A 14506-nucleotide genomic window follows, 5' to 3' on the forward strand; every position below is an offset into this window, starting at 1 on the left:
TAAATTGCTTCGAAGTCTTTCTTTAATCTGACATGGTACGGATCCCAAACAATCGAGCAGTACTCAAGAATAGGTCGCACCAGCGTGATATATGCAGTCTCCTTTACAGGTGAACCACTTTTTCCTAAACTTCTCCCAATAAACCTAAGTCGACCACTCGCCTTCCCTTCCACAGTTCTCACATGCTCGTTCCACTGCATGTCGCTTTGCAACGTTACCCGCAGATATTTGAACGACTTGACAATGTCAAGCTGGACACTATTAATACCAAACATTACACATTGTTTCATCGTACTCATCCGCATGAAGGGGCTCCGGAAAGTCTCAAAATCATGAAAAGTTCAATTTTTACTTTTTTGCGTTTTCTGAATCTGCAGACTATTACCTTTTAATAGATATATAATTTATTCAATTCCGAAGACTACAACTATTTTTAAATTTTTTTTGAAATGTGTTCTACATGGGCGTGACCCACTGTGGCGCAGTTAAACTGCTGTCAAATGGTGTTAGTATTAACGTCCGTGTTCATCAGGTACATTTTAGTGATGTGAGATAAAGTATGTGTTGTGGCTAACATGTGATGGTTCAATATATATCGCTGGTGGGATTGTCGATTGTCTCATGTTTATTTACTCTGTCGTTATCTCGAAAATATTCGTAATTAATTCTGTTTCTTGTGTCTCTGTTTTGTTGAAGTATAATAATGAGTAAAAGTAATGTTGTTGTTGCGACTTTCAATGATGGCAACATTGGAAGGTGCAAGGTATTTAGAAATATGGGAATGAAGATAGGTTCTAACATGGTACGAGCGATGCTTGCTTTAGACAAGGAACGCCTTCGGGCTGCAGACAGGGCTGTAAAGAGTCTAGAAATACAAGCAAGAGTAAACAGGAGGAGGAACAAGAGGAGCTGGAGGAGGAGTTTACAGAGGATGAAGATAATCCATCCTATGGACCTGGAATGCACTAAAAAGTTAATCCAATCTTTGTCGCTCGATTCCCAAAACTTTTATTTTCTCATACTAATTACATGTTTTCTAAGTATCTTCCAAACATATTTGTTTCAAACTTTCAGTAAATGTTACACAGTACCTTTTGCATAATTTAACACAGCCTTTTTCCAAAAAACTGTATATTTTTGAATATATAAATAAAAAATTGCAAAAAAATGTTGTGAATTTTCATTACAATTGAAAAAAAATCATTTTTAATAACTGAACTAAAATTTTGTAAAATACCTGTGTTAAGTTGTAGCCCATATTCCAATAAATAATCTGTAAAAAGTTCAACTTCCTACCTCAAATACTTTGTGAGGAAAGATGTAATTTATAAGCGTTATTTTAACATTGCAAGTATAGGGCGTTCCGGAGCCCCTTAACTTACATATTTCTACTTTCAGAGTTACTACCTGCCATTCATCACACCAACTACAAATTTTGTCCAAGTCGTATTGTATCTTTCTACAGTCACTCAACTTCGACGCCTTAACGTACACCACAGCGTTATCAACAAACAAACGAAGGCTGCTGCCCACCCTGTCCGCCAAATCTTTTATGTATACAGGTGCCCTGGGGCATTCCTAATGATACCTCTGTCTTTGATGAACATTAGCCGTCGAGGACAACATACTGGTTTCTATTACTTAAGAAATCTTCTAGCGACTCACATATCTGTGACTTTATTCCATATTATCGTACCTTCGCTTACAGCCTCCAATGAGGCACCAAGTCAAATGTTTTCTGGGAAACTAGGTATATGGAATCCGCCTGTTGCCCTTCATCCTTAGTTGGCAGTACATCATGTGAGGTGAGGGCAAGGTGAGTTTCGCACGAGAGATCCTTTCTAAAATCAAGCAGGTTCGTAGACATAAGCTTCTCAGGCTCAAGAAAATTTACAATATTTGAACTGAGAATGTGTTCAAGGATTCCGCAGCAAACTGATGTTAGGGATGTTTGTCTATAATTTTGGGGATCCTTTTTCTTACCCTTTTTATAAACTGGAGTCACCTGCTCTTTTTTCCACTCGCTTGGGATTTTGTGCTGTGCGAGAGATTTACGATAAATGCAAACTATGTAAGCAGCCATTGCCGTAGAGCACTCTTTGTAAAATCGAATTGAGATTTTATCCCGATCTGGTGATTCATTTACTTTCACGGCTTTCAGTTGTTTCTCTATTCCGGGGGTTCCTTATTAGTATGTCGTCCATACGGGAGTCCGTCCGATGGTCAAATGACGGTATGTTCTGGGGTAATTCATGTTTAAGAAATAAAGTCTCAATTGTTCGAAAATTTACTGTGAGAATAATACGTGATGCTCATCCACGATCATTTTATAGACCTCTGTTTACCGACTGGGACATTGTGACTACTGTTACAGAATACGTTTTTTCCCTCATGAATTTTATTATAAATAATTCACTGCAGTTCGTAAGTAACAGTGAATAATTATAACACCAGAAGGAAAAATGACATTCATTAGTCCACATTAAGGTTGTGTTTAGCCCAAAAAGAAATGTACGGTGTTGCAACAAAAATTTTTGATAACTTATCCAGTGACAAAATGTCTGATACACTGCAAAGTAAAATTTGAAAACAAACTGAAAAAGTTTCTCCACGACAACTCCTCCTACTCCGCAGAAGAATTTCTACTATCGTCATGTGTAAAAGGTGGTTAGTAGGAGTTACTAACTAACAAATTTATATATTCACACATCATTACGATTTATCGTGCAAATTATCCATGGAACATGAAAGTAACTAACATCTACAGTACACATTTGTAACTACGTTCGTTCTGACGAATTACAGCTATATCTAATTGCCATGCCTGAGAATATCATTTCTGTGGTATCAGGCAAGCTTTGATCAGTATCACGATGAGAACAAAACCTGGATTTCAAATTAAACCCAGATAAGTCGCAGGTATCCCACACATCTTACCAAGTGTTAGTGGTAAATATTTTCGGAAAGTATTTCTTCCTATACTATTTGATACTGCAATGTTACCGTATTGGAATTCAGTAAAAAGAGATCTGTACAATCTTAGGTACGTATGTAAACGAAGATGAACAGTCTGTAGCTACATGCAGTATATGTCTTTCGTGCCTACACACAATTCCAAGGTTTAGAAACGTATTACCATACACAAATTCGATTGTAGTATAATTTCGATCCGCCTCATGATCAGGAAGGGCGGAATCTATAGTATAAGCAACGCGATTTTCTAATGCTTTGTTTATCTCGACCGTTTCTTAGTCACTTGGGTCCTCAGTTTGTCTCCTGAACTTAGATAACTTTCATATTAACACGAGTTAGTACCATAGCAGAGACATCACTAGTTTCACATACTACACTGGAGAGTGTTAGTGATCAAGGGTGACTGTGTGTTGAGCATAATATCCAGAAATTCTGTATTCACCAAAATAAGTCTAGTACCTAACATAAACGGTAACAGGAAGAGAACACCATACCTCAGAAAAAAGTTGTACAAGGTAACTTGCTTGCATACCTGCTACCTGTTGGCCGTAAGGTGTTTAACTAGAACACAGATAAGATGGTCAACACAATAATAAACAAGTAAACAGCTTTTACTGAAATAATTTAATCTGAAATACTGAAGTCTGAGTGATATATGATTCGTCAAATGGTTCAAATAGCTCTGAGCACTATGGGACTTAACATCTGAGGTTATGAGTCCCCTAGAATTTAGAACTACTTAAACCTAACTAATCTAAGGACATCACACACATCCATGCTCGAGGCAGGATTCGAACCTGCGACTTAGCGGTGGCGAGGTTCCAGACTAAAGCGCTTAGAGCCGCTCGTCCACAGTGGCTAGCTTATGATTCGTCGCTCCGTAGTTAAAGTCCTGCAACCCAATCTAATACAATGAAACAGAACCGTCTAATCTATAGTTTAGGCTTGAGTACTGCATCTATAAGTTTTTTGTTAAGGCTCTAATCATAAATAACACTTTGACACTAAGCATTTAGTATCGGACAATCACTCGTTGATAGCGGCTGGTTATAGTGTCGGCAAGTGGTCGGTGACCGCTACTGGCAATGAATTGGCCGAATATTGCCGTGCGCCCTCATTTATCTGCCGTTGGCCGAAAGATGCCCATCAGTGATCTGTTTTACGAAGCAGGAAGTAGTTCCTGTTCTCAGCTCCGTGTCTGACGACTGACCTAATCATTGGCGGCTGGAGTGGACTCTTTGTGGAACTTGCAGGGAAGCATAAATAGATTCGCGTTTAAGAACGCCATTTACGTGGAGACTGATCAGAAGATAGTGGCGATTAGCTCAAAACTGCCTGGATGATGACACCCTCTGTGCCTATCGCTGTGCAACGATTGCGAGTGCATACACAGCAAATAACAATACAAGTAGCCATTAAACGAGTTCAGTAAATATGCTGCCGCCACATTAGTCACAGTTGTGTTTCAGTATTCGTAATGGCGAAATTTCTTGGCTGATTACAACCGTGCTCCGGACCGAAACCGTGGCTTTCATGGGCAGTGTACTCACTGACTAAGCTATATAGGAACAACACATGAGCAACTCCCACAGTTTGACGTATTCCAGTAACTCTCTTTTCCTTTATATACTTAAGGGAATAGTCCATTAAGGTTATAGTAAAGCCATTTCAGCGTAGTATGGTTTCTTCGAATACTCCTGGGCCTGATAAATATGCACGAAAGCGTCGGTGAAGTTTGGAAAGTAGTAAAGAAATATTGGCATCACTGAATCTGTGAAGGATGGTCGTGAGTCTTACCTGAGCAGCTCAGTTCCTCCCAATGGCTTTGTTCTTGGTTTGATTCCCGGTCGGGCACACATATTTAATGAGTCAGGATATTTCAACACCGAGAACTCTGCACTACACAGTGAAAGATTCTTACTCTAATACACGGTGAAATATTCTTACTCCGACACACAGTGGAAGATTATTCAGACTGCAGGGCGGAATTCGCTGAAATATGTTCACAAGTATGAGTGGAATGTGTTAAATACAGGGTGCCTATAATTAAACTTCACTACTTGACCCAGTGTAGACGAAAAACCATTTACCATATGAATACCAAATTTTACAGGAATGATGTTCAGACCGTGCGCTGCAGCATTTGCCTTGTTAGTAGTGTTAGTGCCATGACTGGCCGTCAGGTGCCGATACTGGTACGGCGTCGCAGGTTCAAACACAAGCGTCAGTGGGCATTACAGTTGCAGACAATGAATATGGTTCTGGAGAAGGTGAGCAGGACCTTACTCTTAAAGCTGTTTAGCAAAACAACACCAACAGTGCTGCTGCTCTTCGCGAATATATTATAGGAATACGGTGAGATCGTCTTTTCGCACAGTGGTTCAAGAACATGATTCGGAAGTTCGAATTAAATGACGATTTGAGGAATCCTCCTGAGAGACGGCGGCGGCCAATTGCGTCGAAAATTGCTAAATAATTTAATGTTGCCATGGTTGAGAACACTGGAAGAAATCGTAGATCTTCAAGCGGTGCACGAGTTGTCTCAATGCTCTTTCAGGCTGTCGTGGACGTAGACGGTGTTCACATACAGCAACGTTTGTAACCTGGAACAGAAATGTTGTACGTGATTAACAAATTAAAATGTGTTTCTTTCATTGGTTTATTCGCTATTTCTCTTCTGCATGTCCTTACAAACGTCTCCACAAAGTTTCTTTGTCCTACGCTCACTTGTCTTTCATGGGGATCCTCAAAGTAGTGAAAGTTTAATTATTGCCACACTGTACATGCGAACCATATGTGACTAGTGCGTATGCGGATAAAGCCGCGGGTAGAAAGCCCCTCCTACTCCGAAACGCTTGGACCGATTTCAGCTTAACCTGATCCATATACAATGCGCAAAAAAAGCATCACTTCTTCGAAACTCCCTAATTTTCTCCCTTTTAAATTTGGTTAAAAGGTACCTACAACTTTCTTGTGAAGCGTGGCTTCCATCTACGTTACCCTTGTGTTCGGTGACGTTTCAGAGTTTTCTCACATGCGAAAAAAAGGCCACAGCTGAGAAGTTTTTGTAAGGTATAAGGTGGGTTAATGACATCACACTGCCACCAAATATCACCATAATTCTGCCCAACGCCAGCGTGGATGAGTCACACGATGGGAAAGCCATCACGCTCCTTCTTGCTACATATCATCTCTTCTTTTGACACCTCTGCCATGGGGATGACTGCCGCGATACCTAGGGATGAAATCCTACGCTTTTCTTACGGGTGGCAGAGGAAAACACTGTAGACGCACAGCTGCTCGGAATAGACATGAAAAGCCATCAGGGGGTGGCTTAAAAGGTGTCAATGATACCAACCCCCCCCCCCTCCCTCGGAGTGTTGTTTAACACGTATTTCTCGGATGAAAACGACAGTTCACAGTTCTATGAGCAATAGCACGACGTTCTTCAGAACTTTCGACACTACTGACAAGCCCTACTCTAACTACATCGTGGGGCTGCAACCCCACTGAACGTGATGTGACCCATTAGGAGTGTCGGGCGACAGCAGTTTTTGCTCTGGTGTCCAAGGTGGGACGACTAGGGCCCGTGCAAGACCATTCGATGAAATTGTGATATGATCCGAACCAGCGAAAGTTGCTTATGCTGTTCCTGCCCTCCTGTTGCGCGCCCTACCGTGGCGTGATCAAGGAAGTGTGCAACATCAATATGTCAGTGAGTAAAGCGGTAAATGATTCCTCTAAGAAAAAAAATTGTAAATTTGTGGTAAGATCTTATGGGACTAAACTGCTTAGGTCATCGGTCCCTAAACTTCCACACTACTTAGTCTAACTTAAACTAACTTATGCTATGGACAACACAGATATCCATGGCTTAGGGAGGACTCGAACATCCGGCGGGGGGAGCCGCGTGGACCGTGACAAGACGCCCAAGACCGCGTGGGGTTCCTCTAAGACGTCCTCGAACACCCCCCCCCCCCCCCAATTTCAGTAATAACATCGGTGCCACGCACACACTTGCGTTAGACACGTTAAAGTTGCAACTGTCCGAGGCTTCGGCATCCATTCAGGAGGATGGTGTCACTGCTGGTCTAGGGCCCGAGGGCTGACATCTCCTGCAATAACTTCTTTATTGCAGCTTGTTTACATTCAGTGACCTGAAACTACAAGTAACGATTGTGGGCGAGGTGAATATCGCGGAATATCCTAGTGCGAGGTCCGTGGCTACTGATTGTGTTCCTCATGCTGCCACTACTGCTTCTGCGTCACCAGATTCCCAGATTCCCCAGACGGAGCCTGTGTGGCCGACGACTTTTTCTGTGAGGACTTTAGATAGCATCATGCTTCAGTGCCCTGAGTGCAGAGGTCTTCTGTTGATACCACGGTGAGAGCAGGAATGGCTGGACCCTTGTTTCATACTCAAGTGACAGCAGCAAAGTGTGGGGCTGCCTAGAAGCTCAGGCGGCAGACAGCGGTTCGTGCCCGTAGGTGGCAGTTGCGTCTGCGTCATCGGGACAGTGCTGAGCATCACAGACCCTTCGACATATACCTACCCAGCCATCCGAACGCTGACGGATTGGTTCGGATGGGCTTAAACGCTGGTGCTCACCTCTGACTTTGCGGAAGTCGCTGTGTTTGTGTGTCCTGCCCACGTGGCAGGAAACCGGCAACGACTGTCTGTAGTAACCGGCCGTAGATAGGCTCCACTTCTTTCTGGTGCCAGACCCAGTTTCATTTCACGGAAGGCTGTAACGCAGAAAAAGCTTTTGGCCATATGGTAGTCCAGTGATACAAATTATTCCTCTCTTACATCAGTAATTCTAATTTCGACGTTAGTTCTGTTTGGATTTTGTGTAATACTTCCAGGAATTGATGCGGTGGTAGCAGTATTGGCGTAACAGATTGTAACAAAGTTTCCTATAGTTTCGTGGTCTCAATGGCTGCTCAGTTATACTTTCGGCAAGGTTGCGGAGTAATTGCGTAGTCATTAACTGAGTGTCTATGCTATCTAGATGGCTTCAGAGTGTGCTCAAGTCATGATTAGCAGTGTCTACTGCTACCTGGATGTGGAAAATTACCGTTGAAACAAAGGCACCAAGTTCCTGATAGTGTTTATTAAATTGTTTTCCAGAAGGCAGAGCTGGGCAGAACGCAAGTTCGCTCTTTCCTGGTTGCCGTGTACATCCGACTGTTTTTCTTGTAATGCCTAAGTAATATTTTATAGGTCCTCTGAACCGGCTGTTCCGAAAACTATTTTCAAAATTCGACTGCCTGCGTCCAGCCAGTCTCTTTTTCTTCGCGAGTTTTCTTCCATAGTCTGACACAGTTGTGCCTGTAGACATGAAAAAGCTGAGCACAGCAACTGATACTCTCCCTGTGTCTGACTGAACTTTGTGTGTGTATATATCATGAGTTGTAATTTGTCAGACGTATCTACGTACCTCTGAATTTCGTCCTGAATGCCCAAACATTGCAGTCTAATCTTAGGATCCATTGACGGTTTGACGTTATCACAAACAGGACATCACCTATTAGAAAACATTCCTTGAGAGCTTCTGTCACCCTGAAAGAATATATTACGGTTATTACGATGAAGCGTCTTGTGTTACTTTTCCCTTCAGTCTCGATCCCATGCTTGGCACTGGAACTGCTTCAAATCATCCTGAGTTAGAGCCATATGCCCAAAAGGAAGAGAAAAGCCTCTTGTTAGTTTGGTGAGCTTGCCTGTGGCGTAAATGCTACAAGAGTTGGTGGGCTTTAACCCATGTGGATACAGAATGAAAAAGCGTTGAGCATGGTGGTGGGAGCCCATGAAGAGTGGTGGCCGCTAAATAGACAGCATCAGCGAATTACTCATTTATTAGCTTTAGTTTACAACTGAATTGTCTTCTCCACCACAGCAACGAGCAGGCCTGCGGATGCAGCATACAGAATGAACCTCCCTGACGAGCGTGCTTGGGGATCTCTTGACGCCACTCACATAGCCGAGTATAATAATGCAGGCAGCCTGCCCTGCTGGTTACAAGTGTTGGTCAAATGGAGCCGTCGTCCTACAGTTCGACGAGGCTTTTGACTAGGGCAGCTCTACATGGGACGGCTATGGTGGTGCCAAGTTGTGGCATGGTCTCTCCACCAGAGGAAGGCTGTGGACGCTAATTTCAGCTTACAGATGTGATTTGGGGGCAACAGCAGCTAGCCCGTCTCCCAGTAGGCTGTCAAGCACCATCAGTTCGGCTCCAGTGAGCCTCTGGTTGAGGGCCCTGAGTCTACACATCAGTAGATAAAAGTTTTTGCGGCTCAGTGGCTAAGCCAGATAGACTACGCTGGCTGCAATCTCGGAAGCAACAGTCATCTGATGAACGGTAGACAGCACATCACAGGTCCTGCGTCGATCCTGAATCACTGAAGCTTGACGATTGAGGGGCTCAGGGGCAAAAGTATTTATAATTCTCTGTCTGAGGCAATGACATTGTGTCTTGACAAGGGTGAGCGAATATGACATCGTTTTCTAGTTTCGTCAGCCGTCCTCATCACACCTTTGTGTCTCAGCTGTGACTTTCAGCTCATCAGCTTCGTGCTTTTCCGCACATCAGCAGGATGAAAAGCGTTCTCGTATAAGTTTCTGTGTAGTTATGGCGCTTCTTAGTGCTATCAAGTTGACGGTATGTTCCTTTCACAGTGAGGTCATCTTACTGAATTGGCGGTTCATAGCTCTCGCTCAAGCTATTTGTGGCAGTGACCTCTGTTGTGTGCCACGGTATTGAAGTATAGGCTCCCCTGCCTGTTTCTCATAGAAATTGCGACACTGCACTTTAGCCAGCCTTGCCATGGCTCGGCTCTGCCTAGGGAAAACTTTCATGAACCTTTATTTTCGCCCGGTATATTTTTCTGTCACAATAGTGCATAGCGATGTACCCTTTCCCTTCCTTCCGTTTTTCCTAGGTACTCCTCTCTCGTCTGCTGAAGACGCTGCCTACAGTCGAGGTACCACCTGTATGGTTTCCTTAAAAGGACAAATACCACTGACATGAAGCTCACATGGTGTGAGCAGGAAGATGCAGTTTTACATTCACAGGTGTCATTATTTCTATAATCTGAATGGGGCCTTGGAAAGTGTCACTAACGTTTTAGTTTTTCCATTTGGTGTATATGGGTTGGTCATATAACCGATCGGTCTCTGTGATATTCAGTAACAATGGTACAGGCCACAACAGGCTCTTCTTCAAATAAAGCAAATTCTTCACTAGCATTGCCCTCTGTTACATGGTGGCCATCAGCTAGCACAAAATCAGAATAAACATCAGAATAATAAAAAAATTTCGTTGTCTTTCCTATTTTCCTCTTCACCTATGTAACGTAATCGCTCTTGCACCCAAGCTTCAAAATCTGAATCAACTCAGACATCTTATTCCTCTTAGAAAGTCGCTCCATACCACAGCTGAAAACTAACATAAATCATGCACATAATAAAATTCTATAAAGTACGAAAATCTGAAGACACAATTAAAAGCAAAACACGCAGTAATTAGAAACACATGGTCTGTTAGATTTACCTACTTATTACAGGAAATGCGAAACACGTGGTCAACAAGCACCCAATCTCACACTCATTCCTAGGAACCGTACACTTTATTGCTAGTCTGGCCAAGCCAAGTTGATTGTTGAATGTTGGATTACACAGCATGTTTTAGAACAAAGATGCTGAAAGGGACAGACAGGGATTCTCTGCAGTGCTATCACACTCAGTGCTTAAAACTAACGATGGGTCTGAGAGACTGATGTTTCGGATTAAGGATTAATAAATATTTTAGCATTAGACACGCTGAAACACATTTCGTAGCAATTGATGGAAAGTCATCGAGTAAAACAGAAGTGATTTCTGGTGTTCCCCAAGGTAGTGTTGTAGGCCCTTTGCTATGTCGTATCTATATAAACGATTTGGGAGACAATCTGAGCAGCCATCTTCGGTTATTTGCAGATGACGTTGTCGTTTATCGACTAATAAAGTCATCAGGAGATCAAAACAAAATGCAAAACTGTTTAGAAAAGATATCTGAATGGTGCGAAAAGTGGCAGTTGACCCTAAATAACGAAAAATGTGAGGTCATCCACATTCGTGCTAAAAGGAACTCAAACTTCGGTTACACGATAAATCAATCTAATTTAAAAGCTATAAATTCAATTAAATACCTAGGAACTACAATGACGAACAACTTAAATTGGAAGGAACACATAGAAAATGTTGTGAGGAAGGCTAACCAAAGACTGCGTTTTATTGGCAGGACACATAGAAATTGTAACAGACCTACCAAGGAGACTGCCTACACTAGGCTTATCCATCCTCTTTTAGAATATTGGTACGCGGTGTGGGATCCTTACCAGGTAGGACTGACGGAGTACATCGAAAAAATTCAAAGAAAGGCAGCTCGTTTTGTATTATAGCGAAATATGCGAGAGAGTGTCACAGAAATGATACAGGATTTGGGCTCGGCATCATTAAAAGAAAGGTGGTTTTCATTGCGACGGAGTCTTCTCACGAAATTCCAATCACCAACTTTCTCCTCCGAATGCGAAAATATTTTGTTGACACCGACCTACATAGGTAGGAAATATCACCACGACAAAATAAGAGAAATCAGAGCTCGTACGGGAAGATCTAGGTGTTCATTCTTTCCGAGCGCTATACGAGATTGGAATAATAGAGAATTGTGAAGGTGGTTCGATGAACCCAATGCCAGGCACTTAAATGTGATTTGCAGAGTATACATGTAGATGTAGATGTAGATGAACTTTATTCTTTTCGTTAACAAATGTATGAGGGGGCTAGCAGTTTCAGCTAATTTTCGATTATAATTGACGAGACATGGAAATGCATGCAACTCCTATACTGTAATGTGTGTAGGGAAATTTTTTATAGCATCAAGGAGTCACGAATCTGCGCTACCACGATTTTGGCTGAAAATATGGCCCAAGTAACTTCTTGTAAAATGAAATAGAATTTTTGCAGGCTAAGTGTTAACCATGCTGCACATAGATGACCAGCAAATTCTTGTAAATTCACTACATTTACCTGAATCTCTTCGGGAATAAAATTATGTCATCTAAATAGACCATGTATTGCTTTGGTTTTAATATTTGCATTGCACCATCTAATAATTGCAATAAAGTAGCTGGTGTGTTTTGCAACCAAAAGACATGTTATTATATTGGCAATGACCCATTGGGATTGAGAATTCTGTCTTCTGATGATCTTCACGTGCTACCTCTAATTGATGATACCCCTTTAATGTTTCGCTTATATTTGGCATCAAGTAGGCATCCAATGTCGTCTTCTGATTTAAGAAGTGGCAGTCGCAACAGAACCAATATGCTTTGCTGCCATGTAATGATTTTTTGGGCACAATGACAATGTGTGCTGACCAGAGTCTGGTTTCTGTGGTCCTATCTTGAATTTGTTGAATAAGTTGTTCCATGACAAGCTGCAGGTTTTGAGGGACTCAGTACAACTTCTTAAAAACAGGCGTATCATTTCCAGTCGCAATATGAAGCTGAGCTGGTGGTACGACAGACAGTGGTACAGGAGGATTAAACAACTCTTTGTATTCTTCTATAGGACGTTCCATGGCTTCCTTGCCCTGTTTCTCTAGATGTGTGACTTACTTTCTTAGTGTGGTCAAACTAACAGATTAAACTGGTGTGTAATTTAACATGAAATTCCTGTCCAATTCATTTTCATCTAGTACCTCTAAATTAGCTCTCAGGGTACCATGTGGTTGATGTACGTCTGCAGGGCTAACGTTATCAGTACAGACAGGCATTACCTTGCTTCCTTCAGTTTCCTGTATGTATACACATCAAAAAAGGCTTTGCATTACCTCGGTTCCGAGAGTTCCGCAACCTGTACAGAAAATTGGAATATTGATTAACATAAACATCATTTCCGCCGTTTTATTGGTCATGAAAACCACACATTGCATGTTGTACCAGCATACAGCGAGACCTTGAGAGGTGGTGGTCTAGACTGCTGTACACACCGGTACCTCTAATACCCAGTGGCTCGTCCTATTGCATTGATGAATTTCCCTCCGTCTAAATTGGCGCTGCTCATGCTTGGTTATTTACATCTTTGGGCGGATTTAGTCACATCTCTGAACAGTCAAAGGGACTGTGTCTATGATACAATATCCACAGTCAAAGTCTATCTTCAGGAGTTCTGGGAACTGGGGTGATGCAAAACGTTTTTTGATGTATGTAGAATAAATTACGCCATCCAAAACATTTCATTATATGCAGTTCATCATTTTCAGACAAAGATTCAACAATACACAAATTATTCACTGGCAGATCATCTCCTCCATCACCTCAGTTATCTTTCCAGTTCCATTTGGAATGATATCACATGAGTTGACTTTAAGGGACCTCGTACACAGTTTAGGAGGCAAGTCCAATATTTTGTGTGTTTCTTGTGACAGTAAAGGTTTTCTGTCCATAGAACTAAGATGAAAAGGTACTCTTATCTATTACTACTATACACTGAGAAGACAAAAGTCATAGGATACTTCCCAGTATCGTGTTACACCTCCTTTGGCCTAGCCTATGCAGCAACTGAACGTGACATGGATTTTACATACTGGTGACACAGTGCATTGTCATCCAGAAAAATTTCATCGTTGTATGGGAACATGGAGCCCATGAATGGCTGCAGTTGGTCTCCAAGTAACTGAAAATAGCCATTTCCAGTCAACGATCGATTCATTTGGACCAGAGGACACAGTCCATTCCATATAAACACAGTCCACACCGTTATGGAGCCACTACCGGCCTCCACAGTGACTTGTTGACAACTTGGGTCCATGGCTTGGTGGGGTCTGCGCCACATTCAAACTTTACGATCAGCTCTTACCAACTGAAATTTGGAGTCATCTGTCCAGCCACAGTTTTAGAGTCGTCTAGTGTCCAACTGATCTGGTTACGAACACAGGAGAGGTGCTGTAAGCGGTGTTGTGCCGGTACAAAGGAACTCGCGCCAGTCGTCTGCTCCCACAGCCCATTAACGGCAAATTTTGCCACACTGTCGTAATTAATAGTTTCGTCGTACGTCGCATATTGATTTCCGTGGTTATTACAAGCGGTGTGGCTTTGCTGTTAGCACTGACAACTCTACACTAACGCCGCTGCTCTCGGTCGTTAAGCTAAGGCCGTTGGGAACTACGTTGTTCACGGTGAGACGTAATGTCTGAAGCCGAGCGGAGTGGCCGCGCGGTTAGAGGCACCATGTCACGGATTGGGCGGCCCCTCCCGCCGGAGGTTCAAGTCCTCCCTCGGGCGTGGGTTTGTGTGTGTTTTTCTTATCATAAGTTACTTTCAGTTAGTTTAAGTAGTGTGTAAGTGTAGGGACCGATGAACTCAGCAGTTTGGTCCCTCAGGAATTAACACACATTTGAAAATTTTCGTAATGTCTGAAATTTGGTATTCTGAGTACTCTCTTGTCACTGTGGATCTCAGAATATTGAATTGTCTAACGATTTCAGAA

Source organism: Schistocerca cancellata, chromosome 4 (assembly GCF_023864275.1).
Source record: "Schistocerca cancellata isolate TAMUIC-IGC-003103 chromosome 4, iqSchCanc2.1, whole genome shotgun sequence".
Taxonomy (NCBI): domain Eukaryota; kingdom Metazoa; phylum Arthropoda; class Insecta; order Orthoptera; family Acrididae; genus Schistocerca; species Schistocerca cancellata.